The sequence below is a fragment of the Staurois parvus genome, unplaced genomic scaffold, assembly GCF_062004578.1.
Source record: "Staurois parvus isolate SC_StPar_1 unplaced genomic scaffold, SC_StPar_1.0 ptg000402l, whole genome shotgun sequence".
NCBI classification, from domain to species: Eukaryota; Metazoa; Chordata; class Amphibia; order Anura; family Ranidae; genus Staurois; species Staurois parvus.
In genome coordinates this window covers 6425054-6444363 of record NW_028318198.1, presented here as the reverse complement: position 1 = coordinate 6444363, position 19310 = coordinate 6425054, and the positions used below count along the sequence as shown (strand labels likewise).

Here is a 19310-nt window from a genome sequence, read left to right as displayed (position 1 = left end):
TGTTTGACCATTCTTCCAGAAGCACATTCGTGAGGTTAGGCACTGATGTCAGATGAGAAGGGCCATCTCACAGTCTCCACTCTAATTCATTCCAAAGGTGTTCTATCTGGTTGAGGTCAGGACTCCGTTACTGAAACTGAAAGGCCAAGCCCAACCCCTGAAAAACACACCATAATCCCCCCTCCACCAATCTTTACACTTGGCACAATGCAATCATGCAAGTACCATTCTCCTAGCATCCACCAAACCCAGATACATCTTTTGGATTGCCAGACAGAGAAGCGTGATTCATTACTCCAGAGAACACGTCTCCACTGCTCTAGAGCCCAGTGGTGGTGTGCTTTACACCACTGCATCCGACGCTTTGCATTGCACTTGATGATGTAAAGCTTGGATGCAGCTGCTCGGCCATGGAAACCCATTCCATGAAGCTCTCTATGCACTATTATTGTGCTAATCTGAAGTTTGGAGGTCTTTAGCCATTGACTCTGCAGACAGTTGGCGACTTCTGCGCACTGTGCACTTCAGCATGCCCTGATCCCGCTCTGTCATTTTACGTGGCCTACCACTTTGTGGCTGAGTTGCTCTTGTTCCCAGTTGCTTCTGCTTTGTTATAATACCACTAACAGTTGACCATGGAATATTTAGTAGCAAGGAAATTTCACGGATGGACTTATTGCACAGGTGGCAACCTATCATGGCATCAAGCTTAAATTCACTGAGCTCCTGAGAGAGATTCTTACACAAATGTTTGTAGTCTGCATGCCTAGGTGCTTTATTTTATACACCTGTGGCCATGGAGGTGATTGAAACACCTGAATCCAATGATTTGGAGGAGTGTCCCAATACTTTTGGCAATGTAGTGTATATCCACTATATGCCAGAGGCCCTTTTTTATCCCCTGAAGATGCCCATTGCATCGGACAAAATGCACGTAGGCATGTGGCATATGATTTTGTACACCTGCTGTTGATCCCAGGAGTGGTGCGTTTTGCCTGTGTTACTCTAACCTTTGTGAGTATATCTACTTTTAATAAGCCATGTGAGTTTAGCATACTACTCTACGGTCCTTTGTTCTTCCTCTTACTCATTATTGCTTTGAGGTGTTGGCTTTGGATAATCAGTGAATGACTGTGGCCCCCTAATTGGATTATTTCTGTGCTGTTGATCTCTTATCATTTTGAGATCATCACTGTTTAGTAAGAGAACTGGCACACTTGTCTGTGAGATCATTTGGTATTTTTACTCATGGACTTTAATCATTTTCTAGATTTCACATTTGGACTCCAATATATTCATCTTTGAAGTTTACTTCTTTGTTATGCATAAAATGTATGTTATATGACTGTTATTTTACCATTTATTTGATGAGCATTGTTTATTACTGTTTAATATGAGTTAATTTTATTTTTTTCACACACATATTTTTGTACTGATTACCACACCTACCATTCTTTATCCTGAAGATCATGAACACATTTTCAGTGACTGCTATTATTTCCCTTTTTGGACATCATCCTGACCCTGACATAAACCTAAACTCTGTATCCTTCCTTGATACCTCACTTGTACACCTCCAAAGGAATAGAAATGAGACTTTCAGAGATTTAAAGGGTAATGTCAGGGCTCCCAGGTATGACCAGAGGTGTGTGACTGAAGCAGGGAAACGCAGACTTCAGATATGTGATTAACAATGTAATTTATTAACACTAACAATACAAACATAAACGCAGTGCAATACTAAACATAATACAGTGCAAACAAACCCAACCAACCACCCACAGATAACAGTACATACAAGCAAGCGTCGTCAGGCAGGCCGAGTCAATATCAATTGGGCAGGTAGGTACAGGGGGAGCAAGCGGAGAATGGTCGGGGTCACAGGCCAGGTTCAGCAGGTAGCAAGCAGCGTAGTACAGAGGGTCAGGCAGAGGGATGGTCAGGGTCACAAGCCAGGGATCAGAACAGGTAGCAAAGGAACAGAAACAGGATGCAGGACAGATACAGGGCCCAGGACAAACACAACACCAAGGCAGAGTCTGCAAGTCTGGCCATCCCTTAAATACACCAGTATCATCAGTTCCAGGTGTTAGCTGGCTGAAAGGTTGAGTCTCTGATTGCTGGGAGCACCCGCTGGCCAGCCCTGGTACTGCAGATCAAAAGGCAGGTGAGTCCCACCATTGCTGGCCAGTCCATTCCTGACAGTACCCCCCCCCCCCTCAAGGAGCAGCCTCAGGACACTCCAAACAGTCCTAGCTGGGAAAAATGTTCCACCGCCCGGGTCTGGTAACTGGCGGGATATCAAAGACTGGCACACCGGGCAGGACTCCGGGCAGCGGTACACCGGGCAGAGGCACATCGGGCTGGACTCCGGGCAGAGGCACACCGGGCAGAGCCACACCGGGCAGAGGCACATCGGGCTGGACTCCGGGCAGAGGCACATCGGGCTGGACTCCGGGCAGAGGCACATCGGGCTGGACTCCGGGCAGAGGCACATCGGGCTGGACTCCGGGCAGAGGCACATCGGGCTGGACTCCGGGCAGAGGCACATCGGGCTGGACTCCGGGCAGAGGCACACCGGGCAGAGGCACATCGGGCTGGACTCCGGGCAGAGGCACATCGGGCAGGACTCCGGGCAGAGGCACATCGGGCAGGACTCCGGGCAGAGGCACATCGGGCAGGACCCCGGGCAGAGGCACATCGGGCTACCAGGCGAAACGGCAGGCAGCGGGCCACCGGGCGGAGCGGCAGGCACCGGGTCACCAGGTATGACAGCGGGCACTGGGTCACCAGGCATCAGGTCATTTGGCTCACCAGCGGGCACCGCGCATCTGGCAAGGCAGTGGGCACCGAGTCACCAGGTACGACAGCGGGCTCTGAGTCAATTGGCACGACAGCGGGCACCGGATCAGGTACCGGATCATCTGGATCAACAGCGGGCATCGAGTCAACTGGCCTAATAGGATCGTCAGGCTGGATCAGTTCATCATGCTGGGTAGAGGCATCAGGCTGAATGCCGGCGTCCGGCTGAGTAGAGGCTTCAGGCCGAGTAGAGGCTTCAGGCCGAGTAGAGGCTTCAGGCCGAGTAGAGGCATCAGGCCGAGTAGAGGCATCAGGCCGAGTAGAGGCTTCAGGCCGAGTAGAGGCTTCAGGCCGAGTAGAGGCATCAGGCCGAGTAGAGGCTTCAGGCCGAGTAGAGGCTTCAGGCCGAGTAGAGGCATCAGGCTGAAGAGAGGCATCAGGCTGCATACAGGCATCAGGCTGAAGAGAGGCATCAGGCTGCGTACCGGCATCAGGCTGAAGAGAGGCATCAGGCTGCGTACAGGCATCAGGCCGAGTACAGGCATCAGGCTGAGTAGAGGCTTCAGGCTGAGTAGAGGCTTCAGGCTGAGTAGAGGCTTCAGGCTGAACCACGGAAGGCAGGCTCACCGGTTTGGATACTGGCAGGATGGTATTGGTTGGAAAGAATTTTCGCTTTTTTCTGGTTTTAACTACTGGAGCACTGCAAGTAAACGCAGGTCTGCAAACGAATGGAGCAGCTGGAGACAGAGAAGAACTGGAGGATGGAACAGGAGAGGAAGCAGTTGCTACAGAGGGCTTTTTTACAGGGTTAAAGGCAGGATAGGTGCAGCGAGTGGGAACAGGGTACTGACATGCGGTAGATAGCCAAGTATACTGGGCTGTAACTGGAGGAGCTGTTGGGAATACAGGAGTAGAGTTAGAAGCAGGACTGGGTTTTTGTAGGCTGACTGAGGCTGGGTGCAACAAGTCTGTCCATGTCTGCAGTATGGGTTGAACAAAGCTGAGCTTACACAAAGCCTGTCTGGTCAATGACTGCACTGCGTTTATACAATCTCTTAGTGTCTGTGGTGAACATGTGGAATAACGCTCCAGAAAGTAACCCACATCATCCTCTAATAACCACACCAGGGACTCTACCTGGTCTGCACTAAATGGTGGCAAAAATTCATCCCTGCATTCAGGGGAACCAGATGAAACCAACTCTGCACAAACCTCAATCAAAGGCTGCACCTCAGAGAACTCTGTGCCCTGATCTACTAGAACATGAGCGAGCCGTATACATTCTAGCAGTTCATCCCGGGTATACTCCTTCAGAGTTTGATAAGCATACTCCCTGTCGTCAAACACTAGCAGATATAAATACGCAACCTCATCCAGATCCATCCTTCCCATCAACAAGCCAAGATGGCTTCCCTGTGCAGCCACTTCTGGTCAGGATTGGCCTTGGTGTAATGTCAGGGCTCCCAGGTATGACCAGAGGTGTGTGACTGAAGCAGGGAAACGCAGACTTCAGATATGTGATTAACAATGTAATTTATTAACACTAACAATACAAACATAAACGCAGTGCAATACTAAACATAATACAGTGCAAACAAACCCAACCAACCACCCACAGATAACAGTACATACAAGCAAGCGTCGTCAGGCAGGCCGAGTCAATATCAATTGGGCAGGTAGGTACAGGGGGAGCAAGCGGAGAATGGTCGGGGTCACAGGCCAGGTTCAGCAGGTAGCAAGCAGCGTAGTACAGAGGGTCAGGCAGAGGGATGGTCAGGGTCACAAGCCAGGGATCAGAACAGGTAGCAAGCAGCGTAGTACAGAGGGTCAGGCAGAGGGATGGTCAGGGTCACAAGCCAGGGATCAGAACAGGTAGCAAAGGAACAGAAACAGGATGCAGGACAGATACAGGGCCCAGGACAAACACAACACCAAGGCAGAGTCTGCAAGTCTGGCCATCCCTTAAATACACCAGTATCATCAGTTCCAGGTGTTAGCTGGCTGAAAGGTTGAGTCTCTGATTGCTGGGAGCACCCGCTGGCCAGCCCTGGTACTGCAGATCAAAAGGCAGGTGAGTCCCACCATTGCTGGCCAGTCCATTCCTGACAGGTAAATTCACCTCTGAGAACATGATACATGTTCCACCCATTTTTAGGATGGAACATGCACCATGCTCCTCATCCCTGCACTCCCTATGACAGCAGTAGGGGGAGAAATTCCCTGTACTAGCTGTCAGTTTTTAAAAACAGTGCGGCCGTGCGGGGCTCCACCCACACAGCTTCATCATTCATTCACAGTGGAGCCTGTCAGACTGTATCTGCTTGCCCATATGGGATGTACGATACACTGACAGGTTTGCATGGCACCAGCTCAAAAAACATTTGTATTTAATTATTTTTTTTAATGTGAACTTATTCTTTAAGGCTATGAAGTCTCAGCAGGGCTAATTAGTCAATCACTGAAGCTCTTTTTACGTTGCATATTTTCAACAGCTATTGAAAGTACTTCTAATGTGAGCTTGTATTCCACAAGTTGTGTCATTTACTAAAAGGAACATTTTTGCCTCCCTTTTCATCCCCTAATGCATCCAATCTCTCTAAATCTGGCATTTCTGACTATTCAAAATAAAATTACATTTTAAAAACTTGTATCTAGAATTCACATATTTTCCAACTATTTTAATTGTAAAATAAGTGAATCTTGATTTGAATCTATGTGAATGTTGTGTGAAAACAGTTTTAAATAGACCAAAAAGAGCCAAGAGTGCTGGCAGGGGACCCTTGAAGAGGATGATTGGGGGTGCTCTGTGCAAATCCATTGCACAAAGCAGGTAAGTATAATATGTTTGTCCAACCTCTAAAAAGTAGTGACACTTATTTCACAAAGCTAGTACAAAGGAAAAATATTGGTGGGACAAAGCACCACTGTGTTTTGTAGAGGTTTGAATGTTATATTATACACGATGGTGCTATGGTTTAAATAACAGTATTTAAAAAATCACAAAGAATTCAAGAACCTGTGACAAATTAAAATTCACATGGACCATGTGACTTTTCATTCCTAATTAGTTGAGCTAAGCATAAAATAAAAATCCGATCTGTCCTCAGTCTAAAAATTAAGTATTTTAATTGCTTGCAAATTTATCCCTGTCAATGAAATGCAAACATTTCAGGACAAAAAATGTTACAGACAATTTAAAATTTAACGTATCCATGCTCAGTCCATTAAAATTATATCTAAATGTAATAGTTGCATTGCTGTACAGACATAAACAGGAGAAGTGAGATAGGGGGGCAGGAACTGCTGTCTACAATACACACCTGCAAGTACTTTATGAACACTCAGAGGCATGCTAAGGAACAGACAGGAGCAAAACATAAACTCCAGCTTCCACCCCAATTTCTCCCCTCTCCTACTTGTTTGTACCGTAGTGTGAGCTTATATTTGATTGTGATTTCAATGGACTAAGCAATGATTTTTTGATTGTTAAGAAGATGTGTTTGACTAAATAAAATAAGATGGATATTTGCTGGAACAAGCACTGTGCCCGATAATTTTTATATACAGATTATACCTTCTGTTTTGCATTGGTTAAAGTGATTGTAAACCTTTATTTTTTATTTTTTTAAATAAAAAACATGTTATACTTACCTGCCACCATAGGCACATCATTGTGGCACACCTGTATGCTCACTCCCAAGCTGGATCTGAGTGTCTATAAGACACACTGAGCATGGATTGGCCCCACTCCCTCCTCACTTCCTCACTGGCTTTGAATAACAGCAGCCAATGGCTCCCTCTGCTGTGTCTGAGCCAATGAGGAGGAAGAGAGCAGAGAGCACATTGCTGGATCGAGCATAGAATGCATGAAGGTAAAACTCTCTGCCGTTACAACCAATTTTAGTAATGGAATCTTTGAAGTATTATTAGGTGTTCAGCTAAAGCTGCAAGTTCCCTTTCAGCCAGATTTTCCAAAATCATCCTATGCTATTCCATTTCTTCTAAATAGCAATGCGCTCAGGTGTGTTTGAATATGAGTCTGAACCCACCAGAACTATCCCACCAGGAAGCTGTCACTGCAGACAGCCAATCATAAGCAGCATAGGCATTTACGCGCTTTAGTCTTGTATATTTGCAGCTACGGGGCCTTTGTTGCCTATGATTGGCTGTCTGCAGTGACAGCTTCCTGGTGGGATAGCACAGGAGGGATTGGACTTGTGTCCGTACATGTCTGAGCTCATTCCTACGTATATAGTACATACCAGCACTCCTACTGTTTTAAATGCACCTCCACCCATTACACATGCAGCTGTAGGGGGGCTTCTTCATAAAAACATCTGCCATCTTCAGGATGAGCTGGACATTACAATTGTGTCCCCTCTAGCAGTGGTTCCAGGCTATTCAAACTGTATATATGTGCAGTGCACCCTCTCATTCTCTAGCTGAAGTCAGCTAGGGGATGAATGATTGTAATGTGCATCCTCTCCTGGAAACTGCAGGATGGAGGAGGATTGAGGGGCCACTGGTTTTTGTGGAGATGTCCCCTTAGCTGTATGTGTAATGGGAGGAGGTGCAGCATTTAAAGAGGTCCTAAAACTTTAAGGATTTTACCTTAATGCATTCTATGCATTAACCACTTCCCGTCTGGCCGCTGTATATAAACGGCCGGACGGTGGCAGTGCAGGGGCGGGTTGCCGTTCATAAACGGCACCCGCCATTTTGGATTGCTCCCTGGGAGCACGTGGCACCGCGATCCGGTGCCCGCTGTGTTAGGTCCCGATCATGTGACATGAATAGGTGTAAGCAAGATGTCACTTCTGACATCATTGCTTACTACGTGTGAAATCTGTGAATGATCACAGAGATCAAATGGTACAAGGCTAATCACAACAGCCTTGTACCATGTGACAAACTGTGACCAATCACAGCTCACACAGTATTTCTCAATGGCTGCAAAAATGCAGCCAGAGAGAAAGAGAAATTATTGCTTTTACAGCCTTTATGGGTGTAACAGCAATCAGTGTGGTGACACTGTACTGCTAGGGTGACAGTATGTTAAAAAAAAAAACAACATAAATAAGAATATCATAAATAAAAGCAGTGCTATAATTCCATGTAAATATTGATATGAAAGGTATATGGTATGGTAAACACAAAAATGCGCTGTGAAGCACTAAAATTCATTAATGTGAGAGAACGTCTTATTATTGACATTTAAAGTGCAAAAGTGACAAATAATAAATAACAAATAAATGGTAGATTGCAAGTCCAAAACAAATGATTCAGTGAATTCCGTGACTCCTGTGATTTATGAATGAGTATATATTACACTAACCAGCCTGCGCAATATAGTGTGCATTTGAGTAAACAGACCACTCCTGGTCATCTGGATCTGGGAAGGTGAGAATCAAAGGATCATCTGGAAAACCACCGCAAGACAGGTAATCAGCATGTCATCACTCTCCAGGCTCCAGGGATACACATCCATCCAGCAGGGGGACCACTCTCAATGGTAAGTGCTGAGAATAAGGAATCCACCTTAAGGGGAGGGGGGCTCGCAATAAAACAAGCCCAAGCAGAAACCTCTGATAGTGTAGTATTTTATTAATAGGATCAATGCACATCAAAGGAAAAGTGAACTCACATCTGGCATAAAACAGAATTAAAAATGGCCACCGGCTGGGGCGCATGCGGCACTGAAGGTGGACGTGCAGTAGAACAGCGCCGTCCACCCGCCAGCCTATAAGCGGCTCAAACCGGCCCTGGGTAACAGCAACTGCATGGCACCGATCCGCATAAGGTGCTCAAACACCCGCTGCCATGCCGAGGAGGAAAAAATCCCTGGATCAGCCAGGGAATCTGACACAATTCTTCCCGGCCGTCGGGCCGGGAATCCAAGATGGCGCCTGCGGCTGCAGACAGGGAGACAACAGCAGCGCTCAGCAGGAGGACTACAGGGCTCAGCAACCGGATTCCAGGCTGCAGCACTCACTATACCCCGGGGACGCTGGTGAGTTGTCACCCTTACTGTCCCCTACACTACGCAGCCCAGCTAAATCCAGGCCACGGCTGGATCAGGACCCTAGCACATTTCACCAGGCCTTAAACCCTCCATTACAGCCACCCCATGCAGCTATGCCTGACTTAGAAGCATTCCCTGTGTCAGACATACCTTTGACAGAAATATGCATGAAAAACATGCTTACGTCATTGCGCCAATCTTTATATAACGATATCTTTACGCCACTTAACCAACTATCAACTTTAGTACAACAGCAAGAACATAGAATCAGCCACATTGAAAATACCATGGGAGACATAACAACGGCGCACAACAACCTGACATTGAGCAAATCAATCAAAAATTAGCTGATCTGGAAGACAGATCACGTCGCAACAACATCAAATTCAGAGGCATTCCCGAATCTGTCACCAACGCTGACTTAATCCCATACATACAGCAATATGTCAAAATACTCCTCCCTTCTATCTCTGACTTGGAGCTCGCAATTGACCGGGCACATCGCCTACCTAAGCCCTCCTTTTTGCCGGCATCCACACCTAGGGATGTATTGGCCCGCATTCATTTTTTCCATGTGAAAGATAAAATTATGTCGGCGGCTCGACACCCACCGTCGCTCCCACCATTGTACACAAATCTCCGATTATATGCTGATTTGTCCAAAGCTACCCTCCTTAACAGAAAACGAATGATATCTATCACCAAGGCCCTAAGAAACCATGGCATAGCATATCAATGGTGGTTCCCCACCAAACTATTGCTGCGGCATCAAGGTAGAATTTTTACTATCAAAACATTGGACACGGGCCTGGATCTACTGAAAGCCTGGAATATCCTCCCTGCGGAACCGCAAGAACCCGCGCATAGCTCTATGGAGGCAACATGATCTTCACAAGACATACTTTTCCTCCTTTCACTAAAATATGTCCATACTTTTACCCAGGAGCAATTCTTCATCTGATTTGTCTGGCGTCTGGCGTTTGGCCTACATTTGGCACAGTTCGTTCAAAATGGTTGTAATTGGCTCGACCCCTGTCTGGCGGTCAAACCCACCCGCACCCCCCAGTTTTGAGGTAGCAAAGTTGGCTACTCGGGATATTTGCATTTTTCGCAAATTATTTTTTATTGTTCTTTATATCCTTACCCCTTCCCTACCATGGCACCTTTGGACACCCACGCAACACCCATATATCACGTACTTCGACACATCTTGGAATACTCCCCTCAACACTCCGATTGAGTCACAGTCCTATCACCTCCTCTTACATGTGTATCTTCTAGCAAGACACAGGATCATCTGCCTCTCCCAAATACCACCTCAGGTTACGGAAAAGCGAGAAATCATGATTCCAAATGATTCGTTTTACATCACTTAACGTCCGAGGCCTAAATTCGCCATATAAACGTTCGTTACTCTCTAGAGAAGCACGGAAGTCACAAGTGGACATACTCTTTATTCAGGAAACACACTTCGCTACCGAAAAGGCGCCCAAATTATACCTTCACCGTTTCTCTCAAACATTTATGGCGACTAACCCCAAAAAAAAGAATGGAGTGATCACGGCCATTAAGGATTCTCTTTCATTTCGCCTTTTATCACAGAGGGCGGATCCACTTGGACGCTTTCACATTTTAGTATGCCAAATAAATGACAAGACTTATACACTAGTAAATGTTTATGGCCCGAACTGCAAACAGCTATGTTTCTACCGTAAACTTTACAAAACCATCTCCATACTTAAACAAGGGAAACTCATCATCGGTGGTGATCTTAACATTATGTGCAATTCGAACATGGACTCTTCTTCTACTTCAAAATCCACGAAACCAACTCTCAATCAATTTCTGCACGACAATGACCTTTATGACATCTGGAGATGTCAACATGGCTCTGAAAAAGACTATACCTATTACTCTCCTCCACATCTTTCATACTCACGTATAGACATGTTTATCACAGACAAATGGACATTGCAACAAGTGACAGCATCCAAAATTGGAACTATAACCTGGTCGGACCATGCCCCAATTCATATATCATTAAACGATGACCAAAACACAGCGCTTCCACCCATCTGGAGACTCAACTCTTCACTTCTGACAGCGCCGGAGAACCAGAAGCGTATCCAAGAAGCCCACAAACTCTTTTTTGACACCAACGCCACACATGATATTTCTATTACCACACTTTGGTTGGCCTATAAGGCATACATGAGAGGTATTCTTATCCAGTTAAACGCCCGCACTAAGAGACAACGTTCTCAACAAATTGATCAGCTTATGACTTCCATTCGATCCAATGAAAAACTAAACAAACAGAATCCAAACCCTGATATTACAGCGACTCTAAACTCAGACAGAAACAAATTACGTACCATTTTACTCCACGCATACGACACTAACCTACAAAAAACAAAAGCTAAATTCTATGCACTCGGTAACAAGGCAAATTCACTCCTTAGTAAAACTATCAAACAAAAACGTCTTAAAACCAAAATATCCACAATCCGACATCCTGCTTCGCACAACACTCTGACAAACCCACAGGATATCGCAAATGCTTTTGCGGCCTACTATCAGACATTATATAACCTAAAAGATGATGTCAATACAATCCAACCCACGACACATTCAATAGAACAATTCCTATGTAACATTAACCTCCCACGCATAACCCCGTCTCAACTTGAATCCATTTCTATACCGATCTCTTCGGCGGAGATTGAAAAAATCATACGCACTCTTCCTCTGAATAAATCATCAGGAAACGATGGCTTCACTAATGAATACTACAAAGCCTTTGCCCCCGACCTCTCTCCGCACCTATCCCCCCTGTACAACCATGTTGCTACCTGTGGCGCATTCCCCCAAGACATGCTGCAGTCGATAATTACCACTATCCCGAAACCAGGAAAGGACCCTCAACTGGTACAAAATTACAGACCAATTTCGCTCCTTAATACAGATATAAAGATATACGCTAAGATAATCGCCCTAAGACTGATCCCTTACCTACCGACTTTAATCCATCCTGACCAGGTAGGATTTATTCCTGGTAGACAAGCCCCTGATGCCACCAGACGGATTATATCCCTGATACACCACCTTGAATTAGATACCCAACCTTCGCTCTTGCTATCGCTTGATGCAGAAAAAGCGTTTGACCGAATCCACTGGAAGTTTATGACACATACACTCCAAAAATTTGGAATATCTGACTGGATGCTATCGGCCATTTTGTCCCTTTATTCCAAGCCATCGGCCAGAGTCCTAACTGACGGCACACTTTCTCAACCCTTCTACATTTCTAACGGAACTAGACAAGGCTGCCCGCTATCCCCTATAATTTTTGCGCTACTCATTGAACCATTAGCAACCACCCTTAGAAACGATCCCAAGTTCACAGGAATTAGATGCCTAAAATCCGAACACAAGATCAGTCTATTTGCCGACGACATTATCCTAATGGTCACTAATCCATACAATTCCCTTAAAACTATACGAACGCATATTCAAAACAACACATCCGTATCTTACTATAAACTCAATGAACCGAAATCTTCTATTCTGAATCTACACACACCAGAGGTCACCCAAAATCTAATCTCTAAACACTTCCCCTTCACATGGGAAACACTTAGCATACCATACCTGGGAATCAAACTGACTCCAAAGACTAACCAACTATATACCGCTAATTTTAAACCACTACTTGAATCTATTCCGCAAGAGATTAAAGGTCTACGCACCACTACTCTCTCGACGCTAGGCAGATTGGCGACAGTTAAAATGTGTATCTTACCCAAGATACTTTACATCTTTTGCATGCTCCCTATACCAGTTCCTCACATCTTTTTTACAAAACTTCAGGCAATATTGAACAAATTCCTTTGGAATTCGAAAAAGCCTAGATATGCTACAAATCTCCTAATCCGCCCATCCTCCAGCGGCGGAGCGGGACTCCCACATATGAAATCCTATTACCTAGCCACTTTACTTGACCAGCTCTTTTTTTGGTGGCAGCCCACATTCAACAAAACTTGGACTCTTCTGGAAACTTCCTTATTCCTACCACACACTTTGTCAGACTTATTATTCATACCTCGAGGGGCACACAATACGCATTTACATAGTCACCCTTGCATAACAGCCTCTCTAACAGCTTGGTATGACTTTATTTCTCATACCCAACTACGTAAGGACAATCTCCAAATTCTCACTCCGCTCTCATCCCTACAATTCCTCTCTCCTCATTTAAACTTAAATTTATGGAATGACCATGGCCTACTCTACATACAAAACCTGTACACCAACAATACACTACATTCCTTTCAGACTATTAGAGAAAAATACCAAATCCCAGCTACTGAATACTTTACCTATATACGTATAACCCATGCCCTCTATAAGACGAATGTACCATGTAGTATTAAAATTCCAGCGACTACACAGCATTTCTTACAAAAACCAACCTATCCAAAAAAAGGCATTTCATTGTTCTACAAGCTCCTACTTGAATCGCAATTTAATACACACACATCGTCTATAGCAAACTGGGAAAAAGCAATTCAACAACCCATATCTCTGAGCACTTGGGTAAAAACTTTTATCATTACCTACAAATCTTCAAAGTGCAGTTCGCACTGGGAATCGTATCTGAAAGTACTCCATCAAGGGTACTTAACTCCTGTCAAATTAGCCCTATTCTATCCTCAACATTCACAATCCTGCTGGAGACATTGTGGGGAACCAGGTACTCTCACACACTTATTGTGGGCGTGTAGGTCCCTGACTTCCTATTGGAACCAAGTTTTTCAAATAATATCTTCCATTACAAAGACGCCAATAACCCCAAACCAGGCTCTAGCGCTCCTCCATATCGGAATAGACAAAATTCCATTGTCCTCACGCACCATCACTATACATATTCTGTCAGCTGCAAAGCTCAATATCACCAGACTATGGCGATCTACTAACACTCCCTCTTTGTCCCGACTACTGTCCGATCTTAACTTCCTATGTGAAATGGAGAGGAGAACAGCCCTCCATAACTTCTCATACCACAAATTTGAGACTCAATGGACCCAATGGTTCCACAACCCCAACTGCTCGATAAAATGATTATATAATATTCGACCACACTACATGATTATGACATTCTAGGTGCCTCTACCCCCCCTCCCCCCCTCTTTCCCTTCCCAATCTCTTCTTTAATGTTCATACCACAATTCAATAAGGTGCACTAAATTGAGCATACCTCTCATGTAGCTGAACCAAGATTTTGCAAGGTACTTCGGCCGGATGGCGAGGTACCACTACCCCATTTTACCTTACTTATACTAGATTTTGTATTAAGTGTGCACCTCTATATACTAATGTTTTCAATTATTTTGTATGTTTCAAATTTTCCAATAAAAATATTTGAATATAAAAAAAAAAAAAATTAAAAACCAGGGAATGTTACTTACAACAAGAAAAAAAATGGCCACCGGCCTTCCTTGTGGCCTGTGCGGCGTGACGTCACCAGGCGGGCTCCTCCCTGATCTTTAATTCTGTTTTATGCCTTGCAGTGGTTTTCCAGATGATCCCTTGATTCTCACCTTCCCAGATCCAGATGACCAGGAGTGGTCTGTTTACTCAAATGCACACTATATTGCGCTGTCTGGTTAGTGCAATATATACTCATTCATAAATCACAGGAGTCACGGAATTCACCAAATCATTTGTTTTGGACTTGCAATCTACCATTTATTGTTATTTATTATTTATGTCACTTTTGCACTTTAAACGTCAATAATAAGACGTTCTCTCACATTAATGAATTTTAGCGCTCCAACGCGCATTTTTGTTTACCATACCATATATCAATATTTACATGGAATTATAGCACTGAATTTATTTATGAGTTGATGAGAAGGTTTAGAGGTTTTGCCTTTATGCTAGTTGATTGCAATTTAAAATACCTAGCGCTCGTATAAATTTATAAATAAGAATATAAAATAAAAATGTAAAAAAAGGTTTTAAAAATTATAATTTTTGGTTATAAACTAATTTAGGTTATTGTTTTTTACTAAAAAGATAACTGAACAAATTTTGGCCAAGATTTATGAAGAAAGATTATTTATTTGCAAACTTTTATAAGAAAAACTTTTTTTTCAAAATGTTTGGACTTTTTCATTTATATAGCAAAAAAAATAAAATAAAAATCCCAGTGGTGAATAAATACCACCAAAATAAAGTTTTAAAAAACTCATGGGTACAGTGTTGCATGACCGCGCAATTGTTATTCAAAGTGTGACAACACTGAAAGCTGAAAATTGTCCTGCACAGGAAGGGGTAAAAGTGTCCGGACATGAAGTGGTTAAGGTAAAAAACCTTCTGCTGCAGAGAACCCCCCTCCCTCAGCCCCTCTTATACTTACCTGAACCCAATGTCAATACAATGATGTGCACAAGAGCGGTGGCTCTCCCGATTCTGTCCTTCCTCACTGTGCAGATTGATAGCACTAGGAGCCATTGGCTCCTGCTCCTGTCAATCAAATTATATGACAAGCAGGCAGGGAGCAGGGCTGAGCCCCGCTGTCTGTGTCAATAGACACAGATAATGGGTTTCAGGAGTGAGCCCCCATGTGTGCCACCATAGGAAGCAGCTTCATATGGTGGCACACGGAGGAGCTGAGAAGGTAACCCCAGAAGAGGATGATTGGGGCACAAAGCAGGTAAGTATAATGTTTGTAATTTTAATTTTAAAAAATTGGAAGCTTTAATATCACTGGCTGAGTACAACTGTACTGAAAAGTGCAGTCTAATTGCCTTTAGTAAATCCACCCCTATGTGTCATGGTGACAACAAAGGAATATCATTTAGGAGACAGGAACCCTATACCAAAAAGTGTCCTGGAAGAATTACCAGATATTATTTAAAAAAATCATTATTTAGACATCACATTAAAACTTTAATGCTTATATAAGATTTTAGTGACTGGCTTTACACAAAGTTTAAATTCTGCTGTTTTACAGCTACTCTTGGTATGACTAGTATTGCTTTAACTCCAGTCATAGAGAGAACTGAAGCAGTTTATAGAAAGGAGTTTTTACATGATTAAATTTATTATCCACATCCTACATCCGTCCCTGTTCTGTGAAATGTTCGGTATTGTTTGACAAAGCTGTTATTCTCTGCTGTATAATTCAGCATTATACCAAATAATTGCTCCATGATTCTTACACTTCTTATTAAATTAGACAAGTTATTTAAACAGCCAATAATGCATGAGAAAGAAAGGAAACATCAGTGATGAATAATTTCTTTTATTGAATGGATTCATTTATGCAGTTTAAAGACTGCTTTATATGTTTGGGAAATTTAAGATTACGCCTAGTTCCTTAAACCAGCTGGAGATAATGATGAAGCAAATAGTGGGGTTTCAGAATCATTTCCTTAATAATTTCACTTCCCTGTATCAGCAAACCCTCTCAATCCAATTAAACAACAATAATCATGGGTCATGCAACAGAACACATAGCCCAGAACCCTATTTGGTACCTATGTGCACCCCAGCATAGTCAAATAGATACAAGGCTCAAATAACTACGTTTTAATGCATTTGCCATGTTTATTCTTTTCAGCTATGTGACAACAAATGGCATTACAAGGAGGGAAAAGGAGGAACTCCTGACACAAAATGAATTTCCTTTCCTGATGGAAAAGCAAGCAACAATGCCTGCAAAAACAAACTAATAAACATGTTCTGTCAAATTCCTTTTATTGTAATGTATTTCTTGCCTATTCTATGTCTGTTTTCTAGCATTAGCCCTCTGAACTGCAATCCATAGTGGATCACTTTTCAGAGGGAGTTTGACAGGAAGTACGGTTGCCGTGTGGCCCCATTCACTTTAGCAGGTCAAGTTTTGCAGGTAGTACTGCCTGCAAAAGGCAACAGGGGGTTTCATACTTGCCACAAAGCAAAGCATGGTGGCTGGAGAACATGTACACCCACCTCTGCTGCCTTTGCAGCTTTAGGGGGAACAAAGGAAATTCATAGTAAGTGTTGTTTGGTCTCACTTCTAATGCTTCTCTCATCAATCACTAAAAATGGCTAATGCAAATGCTGTACAGCTCATGTCACTGAAAGAACATGCTATATACCAGGGGTGGGCAATCTTCAGCGGAGGTGGAGATCTACCTGAACAAACATGAAAGAGATCACAGATCATTGGAGCTCAGTGCCATTATTTTTTTTTTCAGAAATTAACTAGCAAGGACTAACTAAATAGTAAGGAAAACATAGAAAACTATAATAAAACAAATGTCACTGTAAAAATATACACTTAGCCTATCTTAAAAGTGGACAGTGTCAGTCAGTAGAGCAGTGGACAGTGTCAGTCAGTAGAGCAGTGGACAGTGTCAGTAGGGCAGAGGTTGGTGTCAGGCAGTAGGGCAGTGAATGTTGTCATTAGGGCAGTGGACGATGTCAATAGTTTTTATTTTTATTTTTTACAATTTTGTTTTTTATTATTTTTTTTTTACATTTTTTAGGATCCCTGTTGGAGGGATTTGGTAAAAAGGGAGCACACAGGGGAAGGGCAGTCAGTGGAAAAAAAATATGAATAAAGGGCAGGAGGGGCAGCTGGGGAAGCATTTACTGGAACTGATCCCTGGATTTTCCTACTGCAGCAGCTGTATGCCAGTAAGAAGGAGAAGAGGAGAAGCTGGCTTTCAGATGTTGCAGGAGGAAAAAGCGGATTGTCAAAAGACAGATATTGAAAAAAATCTTAATTTTCAGCAAGTAGCTGAGGATTCTGATTTTACCACCCCTGATGCTCTAAAGAGGCTGCCTAAGCAGCCTTAGGCCCCATGTACACGGGACACTTCTGAATGATGGAAACTGACTGCTGGAAAACGTAGGTTAAAAACCATCTGTTTAGCTACATTTGCATAACTCGTTTATGCGCATTTATACACGTTTATGTGTGTTTGCGTTTAGAAGCGTTTTTTAAAGATAAGCACAGGAGAACCTCCCAAATGCCCAGAATGCACTGAAAAGTGGTAAATTATTAACTATTTCAGACTGCTTCAGAGAAATACAGAGACTAGAAGCAGAGACAGTAGTATGTGTTGAAATTACCTTAGGTGTGAGTTGCTCTTTACCATTTCCTTGTTTCCAAGGGTGAGAAAGGTGTCTGGTGGAGTGATTCATTAAGGCCACCTGGCAGGGGGTCTTCATGAGGAACTTGAGGTGTGAATGGTCTTTAACATATCTTTCGTTTCCAAGGGTGGGAGAGGTCTGAGGTGTGAATTGGTCATTACAATGTGTGACAAGTTTGATTTTTTTTTTACATTTTTTAGGATCCCTGTTGGAGGGATTTGGTAAAAAGGGAGCACACAGGGGAAGGGCAGTCAGTGGAAAAAAAATATGAATAAAGGGCAGGAGGGGCAGCTGGGGAAGCATTTACTGGAACTGATCCCTGGATTTTCCTACTGCAGCAGCTGTATGCCAGTAAGAAGGAGAAGAGGAGAAGCTGGCTTTCAGATGTTGCAGGAGGAAAAAGCGGATTGTCAAAAGACAGATATTGAAAAAAATCTTAATTTTCAGCAAGTAGCTGAGGATTCTGATTTTACCACCCCTGATGCTCTAAAGAGGCTGCCTAAGCAGCCTTAGGCCCCATGTACACGGGACACTTCTGAATGATGGAAACTGACTGCTGGAAAACGTAGGTTAAAAACCATCTGTTTAGCTACATTTGCATAACTCGTTTATGCGCATTTATACACGTTTATGTGTGTTTGCGTTTAGAAGCGTTTTTTAAAGATAAGCACAGGAGAACCTCCCAAATGCCCAGAATGCACTGAAAAGTGGTAAATTATTAACTATTTCAGACTGCTTCAGAGAAATACAGAGACTAGAAGCAGAGACAGTAGTATGTGTTGAAATTACCTTAGGTGTGAGTTGCTCTTTACCATTTCCTTGTTTCCAAGGGTGAGAAAGGTGTCTGGTGGAGTGATTCATTAAGGCCACCTGGCAGGGGGTCTTCATGAGGAACTTGAGGTGTGAATGGTCTTTAACATATCTTTCGTTTCCAAGGGTGGGAGAGGTCTGAGGTGTGAATTGGTCATTACAATGTGTGACAAGTTTGATAGGAACATCCTGTTTTCAGTGCTTTGTCCATCTGAGTACCTAGTAAACGCTTTGCATGCATTTTTTCATAATGAAAAAAAGGCTCTGGACAGCATCAGGAACTGGAAGAGTTAAAAAGTATTTTCAGACGCAAATGCTTATAAACGCGATTTGCCACATTTACAAGCAGTTTGCGTTTGAAACGCTGATAAAATCGACTGCTGAACGCATGTTTTCTGCGTTCAAAAAAACGACTATAAACTCAAATGCCTGTAAACAGCTGTAAACAAAGATGTGTACATGGACACATAGGAAAACATTAGGGTGAGTTCAGGGGCTGCTGAAAAAAAAATGCTGAACAGCTCCTAAG

The 19310-nt window shown here is 43.4% G+C and overlaps 1 long non-coding RNA gene across 1 annotated transcript in view; it reads left to right on the top strand.

Moving 5' to 3' along the window:
* LOC149455150 (uncharacterized) overlaps positions 1–16585 on the top strand; it is a 49664-nt gene extending 33079 nt beyond the window's left edge. Inside the window, exon 3 of the long non-coding RNA XR_016314095.1 lies at positions 16452–16585. This is a non-coding gene — a long non-coding RNA (uncharacterized LOC149455150). The remainder of the gene's footprint in view (positions 1–16451) is intronic.
* The last annotated feature ends 2725 nt before the right edge of the window (positions 16586–19310 follow it).